This window comes from Triturus cristatus, chromosome 4_1 (genome assembly GCF_964204655.1).
Source record: "Triturus cristatus chromosome 4_1, aTriCri1.1, whole genome shotgun sequence".
Lineage (NCBI taxonomy): Eukaryota > Metazoa > Chordata > Amphibia > Caudata > Salamandridae > Triturus > Triturus cristatus.
The window spans coordinates 359,653,143-359,678,233 of NC_140585.1; positions in this window are offsets into that span (position 1 = coordinate 359,653,143).

The window sequence follows — 25,091 nt, forward strand, 5'->3', positions numbered from 1 at the left end:
GATTATAACTTTTTGAGTAAGAAGTATGGTCATTACTCAAGGCTAGAATTCTTCTTAGTGGAAAGGGCTAGTATGGATAAATTACGGTAAATTGGAACACCTCCCCATGCATCTCTCTGATCACGCTGCCGTAACTATGCACGTTGCTTTGATGGGTAAAATGTTCAGCACCTTGATACCCTTGGGTGATACATGCACTTTACAAATGCACATTATGTTATGTTATGTTATGTTATAGCAAAGGCTTTGAGATGGACACTTGACTTGAAGGCTTTGTTTCATACAGACTGTTTTGGAGCTTTTGGTGAGAACAGATGAGTTTTTTTGTTTCAACAAGGAAACAGAAAGATTAAAGGTGGCTTGGGGCGCATACAAAGCTTACCTGAGGGGGATACTAAAAAGTCTGGTGGTGTCCAGGACTAGAGAAGAGAGAAGCAAGTTGCGGGAACTCAAGGAAGAGCTACTCAGGTTGGAAGGGAAGCTGAAATCTGCTGGTTTGGATGTAGGTAAGAGGGAAAGAATAGAAAAAGAGGTATTCCAGAGCCAGGCAGAGTTTAAGGCAAGGACAGAGGTTATGGAGAGGGAGCATTCGTAGGCCTGTAGAGTGAGGAATAGTTCAAATGAAGAGTGCTGAGGTAAGCTGCTTGCATGTATAGCCAAAAACGATAGAGGTAGGAACATTATAGCAGGGATACATGAGGAAGGATCAAACGTTTTGGTAGAGTATGATTCAGGGATTGAAGCAGCGTTTTTGAGTTTTTTCCAAAGGCTATACTCTGAACCTAACAAGTCCAATTTAGATTATGTTAAAGTATGGCTGGAGACAAGAGGGTTGCCTTCCATTCCACTAGAAGCCCAGGAGTTTTTGAATCAAGAGATTAGTGAGTCTCAGATATTAGCTGCTATTAAAAGTTTGAAAAGAGGGAAGGCAGCTTGCCCAGACAGGATCTTGAATGATGTCTATATCTCTCTTTCAGACAAGATAGCCCCATCCGGGGCAACGCTGTTTAATTCGATCTTGTTGGAGGGCTCTCCCATTCCCTCGTCATGGAACAAAGCAAATATTTATCTTATTATAAAACAGAGCAAGAACCCGAGAGAGTGGCAGTCATATCTACCCCTATCTCTGTTAAACTGTGACTATAAAGTTTTTGCAAATATCTTAGCTAAAGTTTTGAGCAAAGTAATTGGCAGGGTTATTCATCAAGATGAAAAGGGTTGCTTGCCAGGTAGTATATTGAAGGAATTAATGCATAGCTTTGTTGGCACGATTGATATTGCCACCGAACAATCTATATCCCTGGCCATTCTTACTTTTGACACAACTTAACTGGGAGTACTTGATGCTGGTACTTCAGCACCTAGGAGTCGAAGGTGTCATGTGTGAGGCAATACCAAAGATCTTTTCCTCTCATGCAGCGAGGGTTCTGGTTAATGGTTCCCTATCTGCTTCATTTGATATCAGGTGAGGAACCAGGCAGAGGTTTCCTCTAGCCCCACTTTTGTTTACATTATATATAGAACCATTGTCGCGAAGTTTAAGGTTAAAGGTAGAAATAGTTCCTTTTACATACAGGGTAGTGACTTGGAAGGTAGCATTGTATGCAGATGATTTGATGTTGTACACCTCGGACATCACCCAGTCATTACCGCACATAGAACAGGAGTGTTTCTTTGGGGGGGGGACTTTTCTGGATACCAACTTAACGAAGCTAAGACCGAGATAATGTTGTGGAACATGGTTTGGGAGGGTGGGATAAGGTCAAGGAATGTATCAGGTATTTGGGAATAAGTATAGCGCATGACCTTGACAGTCTTGTAGAGATTAACATGAAGAGGGTGAGGAAAGAAGTGGAGTTGTTGTTGTTCAATTGGGAGTCTTGACCCCTTACGATTTATGGGAAGGTCAATCTTGTGAAGATGACGATCGTGCCCAAGTTTATCTTCTTATTTTTCAATATTCCACTCACTTTTGGGAGAAATATCCTAGGTAAGATACAGGGGAGAATATCATCTTAGCGGAGAAGGAAACTAGGGGAAGGTGGTCTTGCATTTCCTGATATCCTGCTGTATTGCTGGGCATTTCAGCTACATTTCTGGTGTATGTTGTTTTCTTCGCCGGGTGAGTCTTGCATGGGGGTTCTCTATAAGGCAATGTTAGATGAGGGCAGGAATGGATGGTTCCTCCATAAATTTGGGGCCCCCAAATACTTCAAGAAAGTAAGATTGAAGTGTCTGAGGTCAGCAGTCAGACTATGATCTGATGTGAGAGTGTTACTAGCGATCCCGTACTATAATACCTTTTCGCCAATCTGGGACTCTCCTGGGGCTCCGGAATGTTTAAAGGACTTCTCAGTGGCCATTCTGCAGAAGGCAGGGACTATGATTTGGGGGCAGATAATCGTGGGAGATAAGTTTTTGCCCTGGGATGAGTGGTCAAGGCTTGTAAGAATGGGTATGTCCAGATTCAAATATTTTCTGTTGGCTAATTGGTTTAGGACAAAAGACTGTACAAACTGTGAGCTCCTTGACATTGTGGATATGGAATTACATGACACTAAGGCTTTGAAAAAGGAATTAGCTAAGTGGTATTTACACCTCACCAAGACAGCTGAGAAAAACATAAAACATAAAACCAGAGTATAGTGTACAGAAAAACATCTTGTCGCAAGAGGAAGTACAGGATCTACGGAAAGTAAATTAACTTACTCTATTTTACAGTGAAATCTGTGGCTCTAAAAAAAAACACGTGTTCACTCTTCACAGGATTTATTGGTCACCCAAGAAACTAGCGAAAGTCAGCAATATTACAGACCTGAGGTGTAGAAGATATGGAAGTCTGGATGCTGACGATTTCCATAGGTTTGCTACCTGTCCGATTTTGACTCATTTTTGGTCCCTGGTGGGTAAAACGTTTGCAAGTATCTTTGGTAGGCCAATGGAGGTAAGCCCAAAGTTGATATTATTTCAAACACAGGGTGACACTGTAGAGCTTGGCCTCACCTGTAGAGCGGACTTTAGGAAATTACACTTTTTTTGTATCCTTTAGGCAAGAAGAGAGATTTGTAAGAGGTGGTCTCACCCTGAACCTCCTAACTGGTCAGACTGGTGGCGCTGAGTGGTCTATGTGTATGAGATCGAAAAGAAAGTAGCAGTCAATCAATCAATCAATCAGAACATTTGTAAAGCGCACTACTCACCCTTGCGGGTCTCAAGGTGCTGGGGGGGGAGGGATGCTGCTACTGCTCGAATAGCCAGGTCTTGAGTAGTCTCCTGAAGGATAGTAGGTCCTGGGTCTGCCGTAGGAGGGTGGGGAGGGTGTTCCAGGTCTTGACGGCGAGGTGGGAGAATGATCTGCCGCCGGAGGTCGCTCTTCGGATGCGGGGGACGGTGGCGAGGTCGGCGGAGCAGAGCTGGTGGTTGGGGGTGTAGAAGGTGAGTCGTCTGTTGAGGTATGCTGGTCCAGTGTTGTGGAGTGCCTTGTGTGCACGGGTGAGGAGCTTGAAGGTGATCCTCTTGTTGACAGGAAGCCAGTGCAGGACTCTCAGGTGGGGTGTGATGTGGCTGCGGCGGGGGATGTCGAGGATCAAGCGTGCAGAGGCGTTCTGTATAGTCGTTTCAGGAGTTTGGCCGAGGCTCCTGCGTAGAGGGCGTTTCCGCAGTCCAACCTGCTGCTGATGAGGGCCTGGGTGACCGCTCTTGCGGAGCATGCGGAGGGTGTTGAAGCAAGAGGACGAGACAGGTTTGACTTGCTTGGTCATGGAGAGTGTTGAGTCGAGGATGAACCCCAGGTTGGGTGCGTGGTCGGTGGGTGTTGGTGCTACTCCCAGTGCGGACAGCCACCAGGAGTTGTCCCAGGCCGAGGGGGTGGAGCCGAGGATGAGGACTTCCGTCTTGTCCGAGTTCAGTTGCAGACGGCTGTTCTTCATCCATTCGGCGATGGCTTTCATTCCTTTGTGGAGGTTGGTTTTGGTGGTGAGGGGGTCCTTGGTGAGGGAGAGGATCAGCTGGGGGTCGTCGGCATAAGAGATGATGTTGAGGTTGTGAAGTTGGGCGACGTGGGTGAGGGGCGCCATGCAGATGTTGAACAGTGTCGGGCTAAGGGATGATCCTTGGGGTACGCCGCAGATGATCTCGGTGGCTTCGGATCGGAAAGGGGGGAGGCGGACGCTCTGGGTTCTGCCGGAGAGGAAGGAGGTGGTCCATTCCAGTGCCTTGTCTCGGATCCCTGCGTCATGGAGGTGTGTGCCTAGGGTGCAGTAGCAGACCGTGTCAAAGGTGGCTAATAGGTCCAGAAGGATGAGGGCCGCGGTTTCGCCATTGTCCAACAGGGCCCTGATGTCATCGGTGGCGGCGATGAGTGCAGTTTCGCTACTGTGGTTGCTGTGGAACTCGGACTGGGAAGGGTCCAGGATGCTGATCTCCTCGAGGTAGCGGGTCAGCTGTCTGTTGGCGGTCTTCTTGATGACCTTCGGTGGGAACGGGAGCAGGGAGATGGGTCGAAAGTTCTTGAGGTCCTTCGGGTCAGCCTTGGGTTTTTTGAGCAGGGCGTTGATCTCGGCATGCTTCCAGCTCTCCGGGAAGGTCGTGGTCTCTAAGGAGACGTTGATGGCCTTGTGGAGATGGGGTGCGATGGTGGCGCTGGCTTTGTTGAAGATGTGGTGTGGGCATGGGTCTGACGGAGAGCCGGAGTGGATGGTGTTCATGAGCTTGAGGGTGTCATCGTCGTTTAAATTGGTCCAGGTGAGCAGGGGATTGATGTGGGTGATGGTCGTGAGGTTGGAGGTCTCGGTGGCTGTCGGGGTGGTCAGGTGGTTGAAGCTTTCGTGGATGTCTGCGATCTTGTGGATGGGAGAAGGTGGCAAGGGAGTCGCACAGGTCGGTGTATATGGGGCCATCTAGGTGGGCTGTTGAATACTGGTAGGATCCTGTGATTATACCTCTATGCCAGAAGACAAGTCAAGCCTCTGGGTACCATTTCCAAACTGCTGGCCTTGGAATGGATCCTGTTAGGCACTGGAGGTGGTTGCTAGTCTGTACGCTCATATTAGGTTGTAGGAAGGCTCGAAAGAAGAAAAAAAAAGGAACTGTATACAATGATCTTGCACAACCTTTTGATTAGGAGAATTGAGGTATTACAAATACTGAAGTAGGCACTAAACCCATTGTTTTATTAAATCAGGAATAACATGTTTAATTATTTTAATACCATCAGGACATAATGGAAATTGTGGAACGCAATGCACCTTTTTCATTGGATTCACTTTAACTTTGAGTGGGTCTAGAGATGAAATGCAACCAGCATCATTAGGATAGGAAGACCACAAAACAGAGGAAACTTGCTTTAGTAACAGTTACATTTTTAGATACCTGAGAATCACACTATTTTTTGGTGGCTTGACACACAAAGCACAGGCAACTCACTGTTGCTTGTGGAACATTCATAAAGACTAATTTGCTGGTTCAGAAGACTATACAGCTGATCTTGCAGAAAATGTCTCTCCCTTACAAGATTTCAGGTGAAGTAGGCATCAAACAAAAAGCATTATTGTCAGAAATAGGATCTAAATTAATAGAAACAGGATGAGCAGTAATATGAGAAATTCTTTGGTTTGAGATATCAACTGCATCTATGAACAAATCCAAGACAGGTAATGAGGGACACTCAATTGATTTGAGGAGATATTGTCTGGCACCGGTATAGGGCACGCATATGATGGGTTCTCTATTGATAAAATACTTAACAAATGGGCCATTTTCATCTATCAGGATGAGGGTGCTTATAACACAGAATCCACCTCTACAACTGTCCTTATAATCGGGATATTGGTTGTAAACTACTTGTGTAAATTTAGGAAGGTTGGGTTGTGATGTGAACCCAGAGGTTAGGTGAGGGCAAACTCTGTTCCAGTGTCCCAAATGAACACAAATGAGGCCCAACCCTCCAGGAGGATTTTGCTCATTAATTACTTTTATATTTAGTTAACCTACCTCTCCTCCCTCCTAGCACCCACCCTGAGCACCTCACCCTCCTCCCTTTACCCTGCCTTTTATACTGTATTAATAATTAATTCGTGGAGAAGTGTGGCTCAATGGTTAGAGCGGCAGACCTCGATGCAGAGCACCGGTCGGGGAACAGGGTTCGAATCCCGCCGCGGCAGGGTCTCGGGCTATAAATTCCTCGGACCGGATATTCTTGCTTCAGTGCCTATCCTAATCATGGGTCCCACACTGCAACTCTGGGCAATAGCTTGCTTAATCTCCACAACGGCCCCCAACAGCGCTGGGATGCCTGGCTTCACCATGGGGGTGCCCAGGAGTGGACACTCCACACGGAAAGCCAGGAAGGGTTCCTTCAGAGGTATGAGTACAGCGCTGAGATACCCGTAGTGGTGATCGGCACTATATAAATACCTATACGTTTACATTTTACTATAGGATTTATAAAGTGCATGGCAACCTGAAGGCATCCCAGCGCTGGGTTCAAAGATGTTGCACCATACAGAACAGGATGTTGGATCTGCTGCATTTGTAAAGACATTCCTTTTAATTAATTCTTTCTTTCTTCTCTGAAAGGCCACACAGTGGTTAGCCACCATGACAGGCTAAGTCTTTACTTTGCCATCCGTTACAAAGAGTGTGCAACTTATTCTGACCATTCTACAAACCCCACACAAAAGCCACTCCCACGGCCTCCTTGTTAGATTCCGTGGAACAATATATACCAGAGTACCATTCAAACACATCCCTAAACCTAAGTAATCTGCTGGTGATTATTCCTTGTTTTGCATTTAATTAGAGATCTTTGTCCAGTCATTCTTGACTGAACATAGTTCTGTTCTATCACAGCATTCAGCAACCTGTCCTTTGTCGATTCTACAGCAGCAGAATCCGCTGTATCTGTCAGGGCCAATCGTTTTATCCACAAATGTTCTCTCCTTGGCACCATTCCAATTAGACTCGTACATGTCAAACACCCTTTGCAATTCTTCATATAAAATTTCAGGATTCCCACAAATGTTGGAAAAATGCCTGCACTTCCTCATTTCCGGTTCCTGCAGCATGTGCACCACTAGCACCTCCCACAGGCATGGGGAAATTCTCTTCTGTGATTTTTTTTGGTGGTTCAGTAATCTGAGGAAATATGTTGGGAGGGAGGGATAGCGGAAAATATTTACTTCTTCATACCAATGAATGAATGTCGGCCAGTGTTCTGTGTCACTCTTATTTCTTAAAATCATTTTCTCAAATTAGTTGAAATCAAAGTTACCTCCTTTCGAAAAGCTTTTCTTTCCATACTCGTTGTGTGTCTCAACCACTGTTTCAAATAGTTGCATGTGTTTTGTTTATCCTGGTGGTGAATAGCATGGGCTGGAGCACCCTTTGCCGGGGCCTCTTTTCCTGCTTTAGATTTCTTAGCCCCCAATGATACCCCCACACAGGAACACAAAATAGGTGTCTGCCTGCCATGTGCTACAGCTCTTGCCTGGAAGAGGGAGACAAATGGGAAGATTGGTAAAGAATTTAACCTGTTAATTTGTTTAACTGATCTCGTGGAGGGGGATCTGAGAAGTATGTTTCTCCCGCACCCACTGACACACTTGCGTTCGTGGGTTCAGTTGGCCCGGTAAGTTTCAGGTGGCTACCGCTTTCCCCCGGACTCCAGAACGTCAAAATAACTTCACGCTGAGCTTGCTGCTGCCATGGCTTGTTGGTGGCCAGCCTGGCTACCACTACCTTTGCTCAAGACTGCACCTTGAAGGAACTCCCCAGCACCTTCAACCCACCACCTCAGTGGCCCCATTGTCAACTTTTTGCATCTGTTTCCTCACCAGCACCGCCTGAGCAATAAAACCAGCTCCACCGCAGAGGACCAGCACGAGGGACAGCCAGCACCACTCTGTGCCTGGGACCTACAAGCCAGGTAAAATTTGACTGACTGGCGTGACCTAGTCTTGGGATCCGCACAAACGTACCCCTCAGTGGGTTCCACACAACGCGACCTGCAAGTGGCCGATTGTCACTGATGCTTTTTCCCATTGACTGTAATATTAAGGTTTTGCAGTATTGAATTGCACTGATTTATTTTTCCATCGGTAATCCATAACTCTGGCTATACTCATCTGACTGACTTCGTTTTAGTGTCTTTAAATTTATATAAAAATCTGCTTTATTTGTATACATTGGTGTCAGATTTCTTTCGAGTCATGTCAATAACTTATCGTCCATGTTGGTACTCTGAAACGCTTAACAGAGATTGATCAGTTGCAGGGAACAGTCTGCTACTGAAAGAGCTCGCTCTGGGGAGTTGCTTCAGTCGCGCTCGTTCCGCTTTTTAAACTTGTTAATTGTTTTACCCTGTCATACTGTTCTTTTACTTATTTTTAAAAAACTGTGCTTTCAGTGATTTTAATAATAACCTGCTTACCTGCATTGTGTACTGAGGTCACCAATCGGGGCAAGCCACTTAGCCGATCACATGACCTGCGTTGCCCGTCGTCTTCTAACCTTACACATGATAATAATATTTCATGTGCCAAATCTGGTGCCCTTAAGGCTATCCTGCTTAATGCCAGATCAGTCATTAAGCATCAGTTGGAGCTGGAGTGTCTGTTGCAGGGATCCAATCCTGATTTGATCTTCCTTACAGGAACATGGGCAACCCCAACCTCAGAGCCGGACTGGGTGGCAGCGCTGCCTCCAGGCTACTCACTGGCTGCTTTGCCTAGACTAGGACAAATGGGTGGAGGTATTGCAATTATATACAGAGATGAATATAAGATTACATTTGATTCAGCACCTCTGCCTGGGGCTGAAGTTATGTCATTCAATATCAAAATTAATGACAAGTTCTCCTTCCCTGGCCTGCTTATTTACAGACCATCTGGACCTAAAGCCCCTTTCACGCAAGGCATACTTTCTTTGTTGGAGTCCTGTCTAGACTCTTCTTCCTTTACCATCTCGGGAGATTTTAATTTTCACTTAGAGCTTTTTACTGATCTCTCAACCAGGACACTACTGGATAATTTGGAAGGGTTTGACCTGTCCCAGATAGTCGAAGGCCCCACTCAGAAAGCGCTCCATACTTTGGATGGCAGCTTCACCAATCTTGCCACTATTGAAATCGACAAGATCCTGCCTCTTACATGGATAGACCATAGGGCAATTTTCTTTAGCTTACTTGCCCCTCAGGTTCCATCCCCGGCAAAGCGCCTACCACCAACTACTACTCACTCCTGGCGGAGCATTAATTCTGATACCCTAAATAACCTGCTAGGTAATAATGCACCACTGCTTACAGGTGATCCGAACAGGGATGCAGTCAGTTATGATTTTTGGATTAGATCCGCTATTGATCAAGTGGCTCCCACTAAATTGATCAATAAACGTAGGCACAAACCTACCTCCCCTTGGTACTCTGCAGTTAAAAACTCTCAAATCCAAATGAAGGCAAGTAGAACAAATATGGAGGCTAGACTACAGTGTAGAAGGTAAAAACAACTACAATTAGGTTCTTGCAGAATATAAAGATGCTATTATTAGGGCAAAGACGGAATTTTATACTACGAAAATTGAATTGTCAAAGAACTCTACCAAAGAGCTCTTTAAGACGGTTACTCAGCTTTCCAAACTCCAACAGGGAAATAAGTTTAGCCCCGATCAGACCTTATGCAATAAAATGGCATCTTTTCTTCAAACTAAAATTGAATCTATTTACAAGGAATTAGAGGGGACAGGTCTTGCCCCCCAAATGTCTTCTTTGCCTGGTCTGGAAGAAGGACCATCAACTACTAACTATTTTACTAGTTTTCAACCATTTACGGTGGACTCAGTAATTGACCTTTTACTGACCATTAAGTCAGGCTCTCCTGATGATCCTTGCCGTCCAGACACCATTCATTGTGTCTCGAACTTAGTCAGTCAAACCCTTGCTCCGTTATTAAATACAGTCATAAAGTCCAGGAAATTTCCACTGTCCTGGAAGAAGGCCTGTATCACACCGATCCTAAAGAAACCTACTCTGCTCCCCCATGATGTCACTAGTTTCCGTCCAATTTCCTTTCTGCCTCTGGCTGCCAAGATTTTGGATAAAGCTCTAAATAAAGAGCTAAACAACTACTTGGCCTCCAATAACCTACTTGACAGTACTCAACATGGCTTCTGAGCTAATTACTCTACTGAGTCTGCATAAATCATAGACACGGAGGAACTGAGATGGCAAATTGATAGAGGGGGCAGGGAGGTCCTCATCCTGTTGGACCTGTCCGCTGCGTTTGACACGGTGAGCCACTCCGTTCTCACGCAGCGTTTAAGGGCAATAGGGATCCAAGTCTCTGCGCTGGCTCCTCACCTCTTTCCTGACAGGGAGAGAACATAGGGTCTGCTGGGATAACCTTAAGTCAGACAAATTCCATCTTCCTTGCGGAGTCCCTTAGGGTTCGGCACTGTCACCCACATTATTTAACATCTATGTGACTCCGCTGGCTTTACTAGTCAAGCATCATGGCTTTCTGCTTGTGTCATAGGCTGATGACACACAAATTGTAATCTCTATATCTTCCCCAGATAATTTGCACTCGGCCAGGTTTCATAGTTGTATGGTACACATTATTCAATGGATGCACCTTAACTTCTTAAAACGGAACACTCAGAAGACAGAGGTCATGGAATTTGGCTCTGGCCCTCCCATCTGAAATTCTGACTGGTGGCCAGGAGAAGCAGGAGCCTGCCCACTGCCTGTGACTAAAATGAGAAACCTGGGTGTGATGTTTGACACCCAGCTCAGTTTTATGGGGCAGATAAACCAGGTCACCTCGGCCTGTTATTTCACTCTGAGAATTATGCTGAAGATTTTACTGTATCTCCCTATGGAGCTAACATAGTTGTCATAGCACTCATTCTGTCTCGGATCGATTATTGCAATGCTCTCTATTTTGGTTTGGAAAAGAGACAATTGAACAAGTTGCAATCCCTACAGAATGCGGCAGCTCACACCCTATTGAATCTCCCTAAATATAGCCATATATCTGGGGCTATTAGAAAACTTCATTGGCTCCCAGTTAAGGAGCGAATTGAATTTAAAGCGTTATGCTTTGTTCATAAAACCTTACATGGAGGCGGACCGATAGAATATTGTAAATTATTTCAATGGTATATTCCTTGTCGCTCCCTGCGCTCAACAAAGCAAGCACTTGTTAGGACTCCAAGAAACAAGAAAACAAAGTGGGGTGACAGAAGCCTCTCCTGTCTGGCTCCCAAACTATGGAATAAGCTACCATTAAATATCAGATCCATGCACACTTCTGGGCCTTGTTGAAAACCTGGCTTTTTCCCGCTGAGTAACCATTTCCTCCCCTGCCTTTCATATCTCTACTACCCTAGCGCCAAGATGCCTCGGGCAATAGAGCGCTTTACACACTTTCATTCATTCATTCATTCAACAAATGTTACTCCAGTAAAGCTTGACCGCTATGTGCCACTACACCAGGACTGAGCTAAGGATTTATTAGGGAGTGTATTGTGAGAGTATTACATAGTGAAGCCTAACCAGCCTCACTGCATAATACTCCACTTTCCGCCATAAATTAACAAAAATAATTTAAAAGGTCAAATAAATTCATAGAGGAAAGTGGAGGTAATGCTGGGACGAGCAGAACAGAGTTCAGTCCAAACATCAAATGGTTGTGAGACAATTCCTCTCTGGGAATGCAGCACTATTGCTGAATGCTATGAGCTGATCTACTTCCTCATTCATAGTATCATAAATCTTGCGCTGCCCGAGAGCTATCTCATGAAGTCGATAAATAGAAATACCAGAGGAGGTGGCATTGCTATCATCTATAGAAAGCACTTTCTGTGCTCCTTCACTAAAGAATCGATTTCAAACTCTGAAAGCGCTCGCTTTAAGGTCACAGTGGGCCCCCATTTTTCTTTATCTGGCCTCTATATTTATCGGCCTCCCGGTCCTTCTTCTAAATTTATAGAAACCCTCCTTGAAACGGCGAACTCTCTGGTGGTGAGTTCGGCCAATTTTACGATACTGGGAGACTTGAATCTCCATTTTGATAGAAATCAAGATCCCACTATTAATAATCTTCTAGCCGACCTATCAGCCCTACAACTCCGCCCCTTGATCCAGGACGCCACCCACTTGGCTGGTCATATCCTAGACCCCGTTTTTACCAACCTCCAGGAGATTATAACAGAGACGCCCAAACCCATAGATTGGTCGGATCACTACCTAGTCAAATTCACCATTCTGATCAAGGAAGTGTTTAATAAAACTGAGTCGATCCATCATCTTAAATGAGCATGGCATAAACTTTCAGCTAACAATCTACATACCACCTTAGGAGAATTCCATCAAGAAGCTCATTCAAACATAAACGCCACATACGCTGCCTTCTCTGCTTGGATTAATCAAGGATTAGATACCCTTGTACCTTTTAAATGGACTAAAGGACGTAGCTCTCCCTCTAACCCCTGGTATAACAACACTCTGAAAACCTTGCGCAAGGATTGCAAAACAGCCGAAAGACTATGGAGACGAGAATATTGTATTAAAGATAAAGCCGCTTATCGTCTAAAACAAAAGCTCTATCATAAGGCTATTTGTTCTGCAAGGGCCATTTTCTATGCGGAACTAATTACTTCTAGTACCAACCCCTCCAAAGCCATATTTAAACTAGTAGATGAGCTACAGAAAAACAGATCTCCTCCCTCCAATGCTATGTCTGCACAGCAATGTGAGGATCTTGCGTCTTTCTTTGTGAACAAAGTACAAAACATCTACAAATCCTTTCCTTGCCATTCTGCCACAGCTCTTAGCTCTCCCCCTCCCTTCTATCAATGCACCAAGATGGAGCTCATACCGGAAATTACTCGTGAAGACCTAGCTGTACTTTGCAGGAAGGTCAAATCTGGTTCTCCAGCAGATCCCATGAGACCGACCCACTTCGTAGAATCCCTGGATTTCTTTTTACCCTCTCTAACATCCATATTAAACCTGTCCTTTTCCTCGGCCACTGTTCCAACTGTCTGGAAGCAAGCTTGGGTCTCTCCCATCATTAAAAAATCAACCCTTGATCCCTCAAAGCCAGAGAACTATAGACCTATTTCATTGCTTCCCTGGATTTCCAAACTCGCAGAAGCTCATGTTAATAACATCTTGACCAAGCACATAGATCTATATAACATCTTAGATCCATCCCAAAATGGGTTTAGGCCACACCATAGCACTGAATCTGCCCTCCTAGCTACGTCTGAACATCTTCGGACGATACTTGATGCCGGCCAAAGTGCTGCGCTGATCTTATTAGATCTCAGCGCGGCCTTTGACACGGTATCACATAACATTCTACTGGATCGTCTGAACATGGCAGGTATCTCGAGCCGTGCATTGGACTGGTTCCGCTCCTTTCTGGAGGATAGGTCTTTTCGGGTGTCAGCCCCTCCATTCCTCTCCCAGTCCCACTCCATTGGACAGGGAGTACCTCAGGGCTCCGCACTCAGCCCATCCCTTTTTAACCTATATGTACAGCCGCTCGCGGCTGTAGCCAGAGAATGGGACCTCTCGCTGGTGTCATACGCCGATGACACGCAGCTAGCAATCACTCTTACTGAGGGTCCCTCTATTTCGGCAGCGAGGTTTAGGGATGGGCTGGATGCCGTAGCCCAATGGATGACGGATAATTGCCTGCAACTCAACGCAGGCAAGACGGAGGTGCTGCTTCTTGGAAAGAATACCAGCTACTGGAACCAACACTGGTGGCCTCGGTCACTAGGTACCATCCCTCCCCCTAAATCTTTGGTTAAAAACTTGGGTGTTTGGATGGACTCAGCACTTGACTTTCAGACCCACACAAAAAGAGTAGCTGCCACCTGTATGGGCCTGATGAGAAGCCTTAACCCCATACTCGGCTTCTTCGAACCCAAGGCTCGCCAAACGATTATACAAGCCACAATTCTGTCCCGCCTAGACTATGCTAACATCCTTCTCTTGGGCGCTAACAAAGCCGAAATTGCGCGTCTACAGCGTGTACAAAACACCGCGGCAAGAACCTTGGTCGGACTTCCCCGCAGGTGCTCGGCTAGAGCCACTATACGTAAGCTGCACTGGCTACCAATTGAGTCCCGTATCCAGTTTAAAGCTCTCGTTACGATCTTTAAAATTCTCAAAACTGGACGCCCACAACTTCTCCGCCCTCTCCTTACACCTTATGTGCCACAGCGTAATTTGCGCTCCTTCGGCCAACATTTATTGACAGTTCCCCTCACAAAGTTAGCTCGCACAGGTGGGCGCTCCTTTAGAGTACTAGGAGCCAAACTCTGGAACAACCTGCCGGTGAACATCCGTTCTATGGAGAATCTCTCCGCTTTCCGGAGAGCTCTTAAAACCCTTCTATTCCCCCCCTCTTAGGTTTTCGACTCCTGATCTTTCCTTTCCTGTCTCCTGTGAAGATTCTGTGGTTCTTTAGCGCCGGGACGCCCCTTTGCTGGGGCAGCTGTTTTGCGCTTTACCAAATCTTAACATAACATAACATAACATTTGACAAAGCACAACTTCTGCTTCTGTGTTTAAAGCACGTATTCCCTTGGGATTGAAATAATATCCAATCCACTCAAATATAAGAAGCTATTTAGGATGTTGTACTTGCCATCTGCAGGTAAGGGTGACAGATCCCATGGCACGTACAACATCCTAAATAGATGTTTCAAAGGTAAATGGATTGTGCATCTGCATTTGTAAACATCACAGAAATTCACTGCTGGAATACTGCTTGTTCCATGTACGCACATTTTTTTTAAAATTAAAGTTATCCATAGTACTAGGGGGCAGTGCAAAAATCAACCAAATGAGCACTAAGGGCCTCATGTAGGTAGCATACCAGTTACCACTTCTTAAATACCGAGCCGTACCGAATCGGTATTTAAGAATCGGTAAGATATATGTAGGTAAAAATTCGGTAACAAGTACCGAATCGGTAACGTTCGGTAATCAAGAATCGGAAATCACCGATTCGGTAAATACCGAGGTGGTATTTACCGAATCGGAAAATACCGAGGTGGTATTTACCGAATCGGAAAATACCGATTCGGTATTTACCCAATCGGTAAATAATATCACATGACTTGAGGAAATAGCCAATCCTGTGCAACCACACCCCACCCAACCAGGAAGTGGCAACACCCAGGCAGGTGCACATAATTAACAGACCCTGGAGAGGCTTGGAGTGCAGAGGAGAGGCAGGGAGCCAGTGCCTGTTCGTGCAGCAAAAAAACATCATGTCCAGCCAGAGGACACAGAGAGATGGAGGGGAAAGGAGGAGGAAGCTGAAATTCAGCCCCAAGGAACTCCAGGTGCTGGTGGAGGAGGTGGTGAAGCAGCACCAGAAGCTGTTTGGGAGGCAATCCCTGCAAGTGCCTGAAGCTGAAAAGCGCAACATTTGGCTGGCCATCCAGGCGCAGGTCAATGCTGTGGGAGTGACCCACAGGGACATAGAGGTCCTCAGAAAGCGCTGGTATGACCTGAGGATTGTAACCAAGAGGAAGATGGGGGACATCCAGAAGGAGGCCAGCCAGACTGGAGGTGGAACCAACAGGGCACCTGCCCTCACCGAACTGGAGGAGCTGGTGGGGGCCACAATCGAGCAAGAGAGCGTCGTGGGTCTTGGGGATGCTGACAGCTCTGCCAGAGCCGCCACCCAACAAGGTAAGACGAATGCACAGCAATGTAGCCCCCCCTACCCCTATCCCACATCCCCCATTGTGAAAGGAGAATCCCACTCCAGTCCACATGTGTTAGTGCAGACAGGCAATGCATTCTGGGAGATGTAGTCAGGGAAACACCAACCATGAAGTAAATGGCTCAGGGCAACAAGGCATGTCACACACATGAGGCACAAGGAGGCAGAGGACATTTTGGAATGTGAAATGATTTATTGTGATGCTTGCAATGCAGCCCTTCGGGGACACTGAGCCGATGTTGCATTTCTGTCCACAGATGTGACATCACGCAGGACAGGTCATGCTGCAGGAGAGAGGGCACACCGGCCACAAAGATCACCTCTGGCCAGCACAAGTTCAGCCCAGGGAGCAGGGCCACAGGCAGCCGCACCACCAACACAGGCAGCCTCGCCTCACCCAGAGCCAGCATCACCGCACCCAGAGCCAGCATCACCGCACCCAGAGCCAGCATCACCTCACCCAGAGCCAGCATCACCTCACCCAGAGCCAGCATCGCCACTCATGTTCGAGTCACCGGCCACATCACCGCCTGCAGGTGTGAGAATGAGGAGGCGTCCTGCAGCCAGGCTGCGAGCCTTAGACACCTCGTCTGACGACAGCAGGGGCCCTGAACAAATCACCATGCCCCAGGATGGGAGCCATGCCACTGTGCCCTACACCTCACAGGCAGCACAGACGGGAGCAAGAGGGCGCCGCAGGTCGCGTGTCCAGAGTCCACCAGCAACCATTGACAGCCATGGTGTCTTCTCGGGGCTCGAGGGCCAAATGTTAAAACAACAGCGCCTGCAAACAAAGGCAGTCATGTCAGTCCAGAGGCACATGCGGGTCATGAGATCTACATTAGTCAACATGGACAATAACATCAGCGCTATGGCAGCGGGCATTCGGGACATGTCCCACTCAATCCAGCAGTTGTGCAGCAAATTAGATGCTGACATAGATGCACGGCGCCGGGAACGGCAGAGGAGGGACACTACCACCAGGGCACTCAACCGTCTGGCAACTGCCACTTCTCTACTCTGCCGGCGCTCTGTGTCGATGCAGGAGGGCCTGACACACTGCTGCAGCGACGTGTCTCGGGGGATGGTGCAGGTGACAAGTGCACTAGAGGTGCTAATAACTAGTCAGGCGGCGACAACTGCTGCAGGGGATGCTGCGGAGAGCATCGACACCAGCAGCCGGAGCAGCATTACACCCCCTGTTCCAGAAGGACGCAGGAGCAGCAGGCGGCTTGGGGTTGGCTCTAGTGAGGATGCTCAAGCCGTGCCATCCAACACTGCAGCGCGTATGCGCAAACATTGATGCAGCCCTGCGTGGCCACTACCCAATGGGTGACGTAACCCTGGACTTACTCCTTGTATATATGCTGTGTTGCCAGATTGGCTTGGTCTTGTGTTCATGGCGTAGTGCCGCATTAAACTACGTCATTACATACCACAACTGGCTGTGTCCCCTTACTTACTCAGAAATAGTTGCATGTGATCACTGCCCGTCTCTCTCTCCCATCTATTGCAGTTGGCACTCTAGCTGCGTTGCCCTCTGGCTGGCCTGACTCATCCTCGTTGTCCTCAAAATGTGTTAGTTCCACATCTGTACCTTTCTTCGTGGCAAGGTTGTGCAGCATTGCACAAGTGGCAATGATCTTGCAGCAGTTGATGGGTGTGTACTGGCGTGCGCCTCCGCTCTTGTGGAGGCAGTGGAACCTGCTTTTCAGTAGTCCAAACGTGCGCTCCACCACGTTGCGTGTAGATTTGTGTGCCACGTTATATCGTCTCTCACTCTGGGTTGATGGGTGTAGGTAGGGAGTGAGGATGAATGACCGGCAGGCATATGCACTGTCGCCTAGGTGAGTAAAAGGGAAACATCAGTCACATGCCTCTATACACGATGTATTGTAGGTTTCAAGGGGCGTCACTGTTACTTACCTAGCAGGTATCCCTCTCCAAATTCTCCGGCACTCAGTCGTGTGTAGATCCCACTGTTCTGGAAGATGTAAGAGTCGTGGGTGCTCCCAGGAAACTTCACGACAATATCAGTGATGATGTTCCCTGCATCACAGATCACCTGCACATTGATGGAGTGGGTGGACTTTCTGTTCCTGTAGATGTGCTCAGTGTCAGCTGGTGGGCAGATTGGGATGTGTGTGCCATCAATACAGCCAATGACATGGGGGAACTGTGCCATGTGATAAAAGTCAGTTTTAGTTTTCTGCAGTTCAGCCTGTGTGTTTGGGAAGCTGATGTAGTGGTGCATTCTCTGCATCATGGCATCCAGGAACTTCCTGAAGAAACGGGACAGGCAACTCTGGGATACACCACCCACCGCAGCTATCACCACCTGATAACTGCCGGATGCCAGTAGATGTAGGCTGCAGAGCACCTGCACATGTGGTGGTATGGCATGCGCCCTTCTAGTTGGCTGGTCCAGGAGTGGGTGCAGGTCCCTTATCAGGTCCATGATGGTTTGGGGGTGTAGCCTGTACCTTTCATGTATCTCTGCATCAGTCAGTTGGAAGAGTGTGATGCGCTGTCTGTAGATTTGTTCCTCCCGTCTCCATGTCCTCAGACCTGCTGCCTGTAGACGTAGGCGCCTTGCAATGACATACAGAGCGGCCATGTTGTCCACGCTGTTGCATTTTGGGATTGCTTATATGCACTGTTGATGGTTACCACCTGCTTTCAATCCGTGTTAATTACCGACTCTTAATTACCGATTTGCATAGATTTCTTAATTACCGATGGTTCCTACATGTCATTTTCCGTTTTACCACTTCATATTTACCACTTCATATTTACCGAATCGGTAAATATGTATTCGGTAAATATGAATCGGTATTTTTGGATTCGGTAATTATGATTCGGTATTTACCACTTCATATTTACCGAAAAGTTGTTTTTGGACTCCTACATCTCACTTGTCTGAATACCGGTCGGTAACGGCATATTTACCGAATATCGGCCGTTACCGACCGGTATTTGGCGACCTACATGAGGCCCTAAGGGAGGTAAAAGTAGGTAGGTAAGAACTGTAGGGTGGGGAAGTATGTATGTCTTTGCAGCAAACACACGTGATGGGAACCGCGGGTTAATATAAGGCAAGGGTTAAAAAGAGGTTGTGGGTATGTGTGATCATCACACCTAAAGGACAACTGCTGAGTTTATTTAGGATTCATTTGCTACAAAAATGTGTTGGAACCTGGAATAGACATTGTACTTGAGACGTAGTTGTCTACTAAATAAACAAGCATTTGGTCAATGCATTCGGTTTCGCCTATGGGATTAATAGATTTGGCTGTGAACTACTACATGTAGTAAAAGTGTGTATTACATATAATAGATTCAGCATCATTAATGCTTCGTGTTCCAGCTTCTTGAGTACGGCATTGATAACGAGACATGAATGAGTTCTGTAGCATAACATACTGTATACTTTTCTTGCCGTAAATGTGATATGTGACAACAGTAAACAACATAATAAAATCCAAAGTGTGGGGGTCGGAGACATACATGATATAATCGGCTGATCAAATCCCATGCAGGGGGTGAAAGCAGCTTCTGCATGACGTGAAATGAGGCAAAAAAGTGTTGAGGCAGAAGGCAGATGTAAGGGAAGATACTGTGACTCGCAGATCGTGCTGGTAACGTGGCAGGACGGGGAAGCCATTCATGAAAACAAGTGGTTGCTCATAGGGTTGTGTGTACTCCTTGCTGGAGGGAGAAGCAAGTGGTAGGGGCAAGTCTTTGTTGCACACAGAGCCCGCTTTGGTGAATTACACTAGGTAAGGGAAATAGTGCATAAAGTGGAGTGACTTTGATAGTGTTGTCCTCTCAGAGCCTAGAAACTTGCAGTAAGCTCATCCCACCCAACAACAGGGGCACTTCTGAGGTCACCTGGTCACTCCTCGCCTGATTAGTGTGCTCTCAGATTCATCCCTAAAGTCGATCAGTGGCTGAGGGAGGAGTGGCAAAGACATACTATGGAACACATCCCCAATAACAAGATCCTTTCGCCAATGGGGGCCACCACAAAACTCAAGTGGAGAGGAACAGGGGATTAGGGAAATAATGATAAAACAAATCTTACCTGTCCTGCCGCCGACGCTGCCGGCCACCTCGGTGCTCCTGTTCTCTTCTGTTCCTGATGGTGTCCCAGTAGTCTCTGGGACACCAGCATAGGTTCCCCACACAATCCTGGCTCTGCACTCAATATCATGAGAGCAGCACCAGGATTGAACTGAGGCCTGGTTTGCAGCTCAGACAGTGCCTGGGAGTCTGTGCTGTTTCTCCAACCTAACTGTACAACACAGTTGGGCTGGAGAGACATAGTGCTCATGTCTGTCTGGCCTGCCTAAGACTGCTGGCCGAACCAACATGCGCATTTTACAGTGCACCTACCACTCCTCTTCCCTGCCAAGGCCTAGCTCACCGCCCCACCCAGGACTCCCTAGTTCAGTCAGTCAGCAGAAAAAAAATGATAATATTGTTTAATTTCCATTTTATTTTCACTTTCATTGTATTTTTCGCTGACTTACTCAATGAGGCAACACTTCTTCGCCATTACGGAGGAGCCACCCATGCCGGCTGCGCTACCCTGGAGTAGAACACTCAGACTCCATTTGTAAAGTAATTTGGCAGCCCTTGGTGTTTGGTAGTAGTAGACAAGCGTTTTACATTTAAAAAAAAAAGTTCCGCTTCAAACACACATGAAAACAGTATTTGGGCCATGGGAGACTGATAAGAAACACACGCAGAACAACAGGAAATAGTATGCTACAGCCAACAGAAATGTAGGAAGAGTAAGTAAGTGGCAATTACAGGAACCAATGAAAATCAAGGGTGGGAGTTAAGCTTATTTTAGGATCCATATTAACAATACATTTTGCAGCCGAAACCTAAAAATGATGAACAGGACAATGTACAAACAATGTGAGCAAAGAGACAGCATCAACATGTTATATCACTGAGAGGGTAAACAACGTTTACCCCAAAACTTTTTACCCGCTTGGAATCACAACGCGGTCGTTACAACGACCGCATTGTGATTCCGCATACCATTACTCCGCAAGTCGGACGAACGACTTGCAGAGGCGGGGAGGTGTTGGATTTAAAATCCAACACCTTCGCAAGTGTCCGCACACACTGGAGTTGGAATAGTAAATTATACTATTCCAACATCCAGCGCCCCCCCTCCGCAAGTCGTTGTTCCGACTTGCGGAGTAATGGTATACGGAATCACAACATCGTTGTAACGACCGCGTTGTGATTCCAAGCGGGGAAAAAGGCAGCGGAATAACGTCGTAGATTCCACTGAGAGTACTCTATTTTTAGCCTAAGACTGTTAAGTGAGAACTCCTATTAAAAGGAAAACATAATGCAACTGTGTTCTTTTGCTTTTCTGTCTCACAACCTTTTGACCAATTAATTAGGCCAGGGAAAGGAGATATTTTCTTCTGCAGGTGGCCGCAAACACCTGCTACCTGTTGTCATGGTAGCAGGATATTCCCCTTGTTTTTGTCTCTTGGTACCTTCTTCCTGTCACCTCCAGAAGTCAATAACCAAACCAGGTCATATCTAATGCAACATGCGTAGGTTACATTTTTTATGCTCACATTTAGCCTGTTTATATCTTGTCCTATAAATTATAAATACCTCTTCTCAGAAATCCACTTTCCATTTCTGTCTGGTGTAAATATTCTAGGAGGACAGCCAAGAACAAGATGTTCCTGTGAGACTATCAGCTGCGTAAACAAAATGCCTGGGCGTAGTGCCATTGTTTTTGTGTTATCTTTAATATACAGCCATGTTGAACTGTTCGAGTGACAGAGCATGAGGTTTTCTATACAGATCTGTACATTTTTACAACGATGTACCTGTTGAAGCAGGAATACAGCTTTCACATCAGCCAGCAGCTCTTTCTGTGAACAAGCGGGTACTCATTCAGGCTGTACTGTAAACCAAAGGTACAGTTGCCAGCGCCTACTCTAAACATACAAATAACAGCTGTATAAAAGAAGCAGTATGTTATCAACAAAATTGAATCTCTTCAGTACAATGGATCTCAGTACGCTGCTGCGTACTGAAGTCTGCTGTATCACTGCAGATATCCGAAGACATGATTAGGATTTTGTATCCCTATGTACGGTTTGGTGGATGAGTTACTCTGTCACAAACATGGCGGATGTGCTGTCTGTCAAATTAGAAGTGCATTATAGACTATCCCACTTGTAATACAGAGCATAAGATGTCCACCACCTTTTGAGGAGTGTTCCTCTAAGGGAGTCCTTTTCTGCTTCCGGTATTTTCTTAGTGTTTCTTCCGGGTTAGGAGATTATTCGGTGCTGCTGAGACAGCTCCCAACATTGTTTCCTCCCAGTATTGCAGTGCAGTTTAACTCTTTCCTGCCTAGTGTTCTGTCCCTGAAAGAAAGGAAAAGAGGTATTTTAAAGAATCTTTGTTTGAGTGGTGGTAGGCTACACTACTTTTTGTTTCCTGTAATCCACTCCTATACTTATCTGATTGCTAGGCTCCTTTGTTGTTGAGGAGTGTTTGTTCCGCTCGGTATTTGCTTCATTTTTCTTTGATTGTCTCGTATTCATACCTGTAAGAATTATAAAGAGACGACGAGTACTCACATTAGTTTCATAGATTGACCCAGCATTTTTTTACCACATATTTTTTGCTTTCTGTTTTTTCCTGACTAGGGAAATGAGTTTTTAGTTTTTTTCCTAGTTCAGGCAAACAAGAATGATATTTTTATGGGTCTATTGATATTTGAAGGTGGTTCCTATTGAGGTTGCTATATTTCATTGATATGCTTGTTTGTGGTTAAACTCCTGCAGTCCTTAGGAATAATAAATGTACCTTTATCTTCTAGATGCCTTATGTGGTCTACGTTCTAGTGGTAAATGTTCTCTGCATCTGATTAGACAAATCCTTCAACAGGTAGTAATGCAGAATAATTATGATAGCTATACTACCGACTACTAGTGTATAAGAATATACGTACCCTTATGTCTTCTCCATAGGACGCCTTGGTAATACATCATCGGATTCAACCCCTACTCTCTTTCCTTGTTTTGTCTCCCCTTCTACCCCACCTTCCCTCTTTTGCTTTGACTGTGTTGGGCGAAGGAGGTGGGTGAGGGAAGTTGGGATCTAGCATCAGTTCCATATATTTCGCTCCTGCAGAAAACTCAGGTGAGCCTCACACAAGATTCATTCTGCTCACATGAGCGTAAAGCATAGTCAACAATAAGGACCAGTGCGGTTTCAGCGCTATGACCCGGTTTGAATCCAGATTGACATTGGTCGAGGAGCCGGATTTGCTTGACATGACTGCGAATCTGTAGGTGCACACATTTTTCCTGGATTTTGGCCAAAGTTGGGATGTTGGCGATAAGGCAGTAGTTGTTGGGGTCAGGCTGGTCGGAGTTGTTTTTTAAAGATAGCAGTACCCTGGCCACATTTTAGGCATGGAGTCTTGGGTAAGGGAGGCATTGATAAACCTAGTTCATAAGGGGAGTAGGAAGTGAATGGTCTCATTGAGGGGTATGGAGGGAAAGAGATTGGTGAAGTGATTGGAGTATTTCAGAGAAGTCAAACGTTTTGAGATGTAGCTTTCATTGAAGGTTTTAAAGCTGGAGCAGTGGGTATTGTTTTTAGGTTTGTGGGGAGGGCTTCTAGAGCATTCCTCCTTAGGATTAGGGGGAATGTGGGGGGGGTTTGAACAGTAGGAGTTTCATAGCGTTCTGGAAATCAGTGGTGATGAGCATGGTTTTCTCAGCAAAGAAGGAGTCAAAGGTTTCGCAATTGGGTAAGGTTTTGTTCTCTGGAGAAGGTGCATTGCTTTTCCAGTTCGGTTTTTGGCATTTTTTCGAACAGTTCCTTGAGCAGATTTACTGCCGTATTAAGCTGATTTTGAAATAAATACTTCTTTGGCGTTTCTAATGTGCCTATTATAGGTGCTCCATCTCTGTCGTACAAGTAAGAGGTTTGTCTGAGAGAGGGGTAGTCTCCATTCTCTTTCAGCAATTCTGAAGCATCCTTGTTCCTCGTTAAGGTTAAAGTTGAACCAAGGGTTGGATCTTTTGAATGGGACTCTCTTTTGTTGTTTGGGAGCAATGGTATCCATGAAGTTTGACATGGAGTTGATGTAATGATTAGTGAGGCCATGAGCATCATACATGTTGGAGAGAGGGAGCAGGTTACAGTTACTAATAGCCGATAGCGTGATTAGGTTGATGTTACGGTTGTGTCTCTAACACAATGCTTGACTTTTACAGGTTGACCTCTAGAGATAACTGCCTTTTCAGCTATGAAGAAGGTGATGCAATAGTGGTAAGTCCCGTTGCAAGGTAGAATAGTTTCAATTTGCACGGAGTTCTCCTTTACAATGATTAAATGGTATTGTTCCAGTGATTATTGAAGTCGGACAAAAAGATCTGGTTGTTATGTTCTTCATTATTGGAGGGGATAACCTCCATGATCTGTTCGATTAATGTGTGGTTATCACCAGAATGGTGGAAAACCGTGTAAAGAGAGCATGTTGAGTTTGTATTGGTGGTGATGATGATCCTAAGATATTCACAAGAGGGCAGTGATAGAGAATGCATTTGTTTAATAGATAGTTTGGACCTGTAGATACGGGCTAGGCCACCCCCAAAGCGGCCTGAATAGTCTAGTCCAGTGATACTCAAAGTACGGCCAGGTGGCCACTTGCAGCCCCCTTAGTGAACAGCAGCACGAGCTGCTGTTTAGTTGCTGAGCACTAACATTCAGAATGAAATTTTAAATCAACGGGCAAGCATTTATTATACTGCAAATAAATGCTTGCCTGTTTATTGAACATTTTGTAGACCTCCTTATACAATCCCTGACCCACCCAGACCCTCTACCTTCACCCAGCTGGCATCAGTGCGGCCCTTGGTCACACCACAGACTGTACTTTATGGCCCCTGGGCACATGTTTGCAAGTATCCATGGTCTAGTCTGATGATGTCTTGACTGGGAGGGACTAGTATGTCTAGAATAGGGTAAGAGGATTTGTTCAGCCATGTTTCAGTGAGTATAAGGATGTTGAGGTCAAGGTTAAATACGAGATCAGCTATGTCAGTTATATACCTTCAGAATTATGTTTCAACTCTCTGCAATTTTAGTGGAACTGTGAAATTCTAGGGACTGAAACATAAGTAATGTCTATGTGATATTATTACAATTTAGCCTGCTCTTATTCTCTTCTCTGGAAAAAAGTAACTGCCTGTTTCTGATATATATTCTTCAACATTTTCTTTACGCATCACATTTACTTTTCTTGACATTTCGCCATCCAGTTGTACATGTACTTCA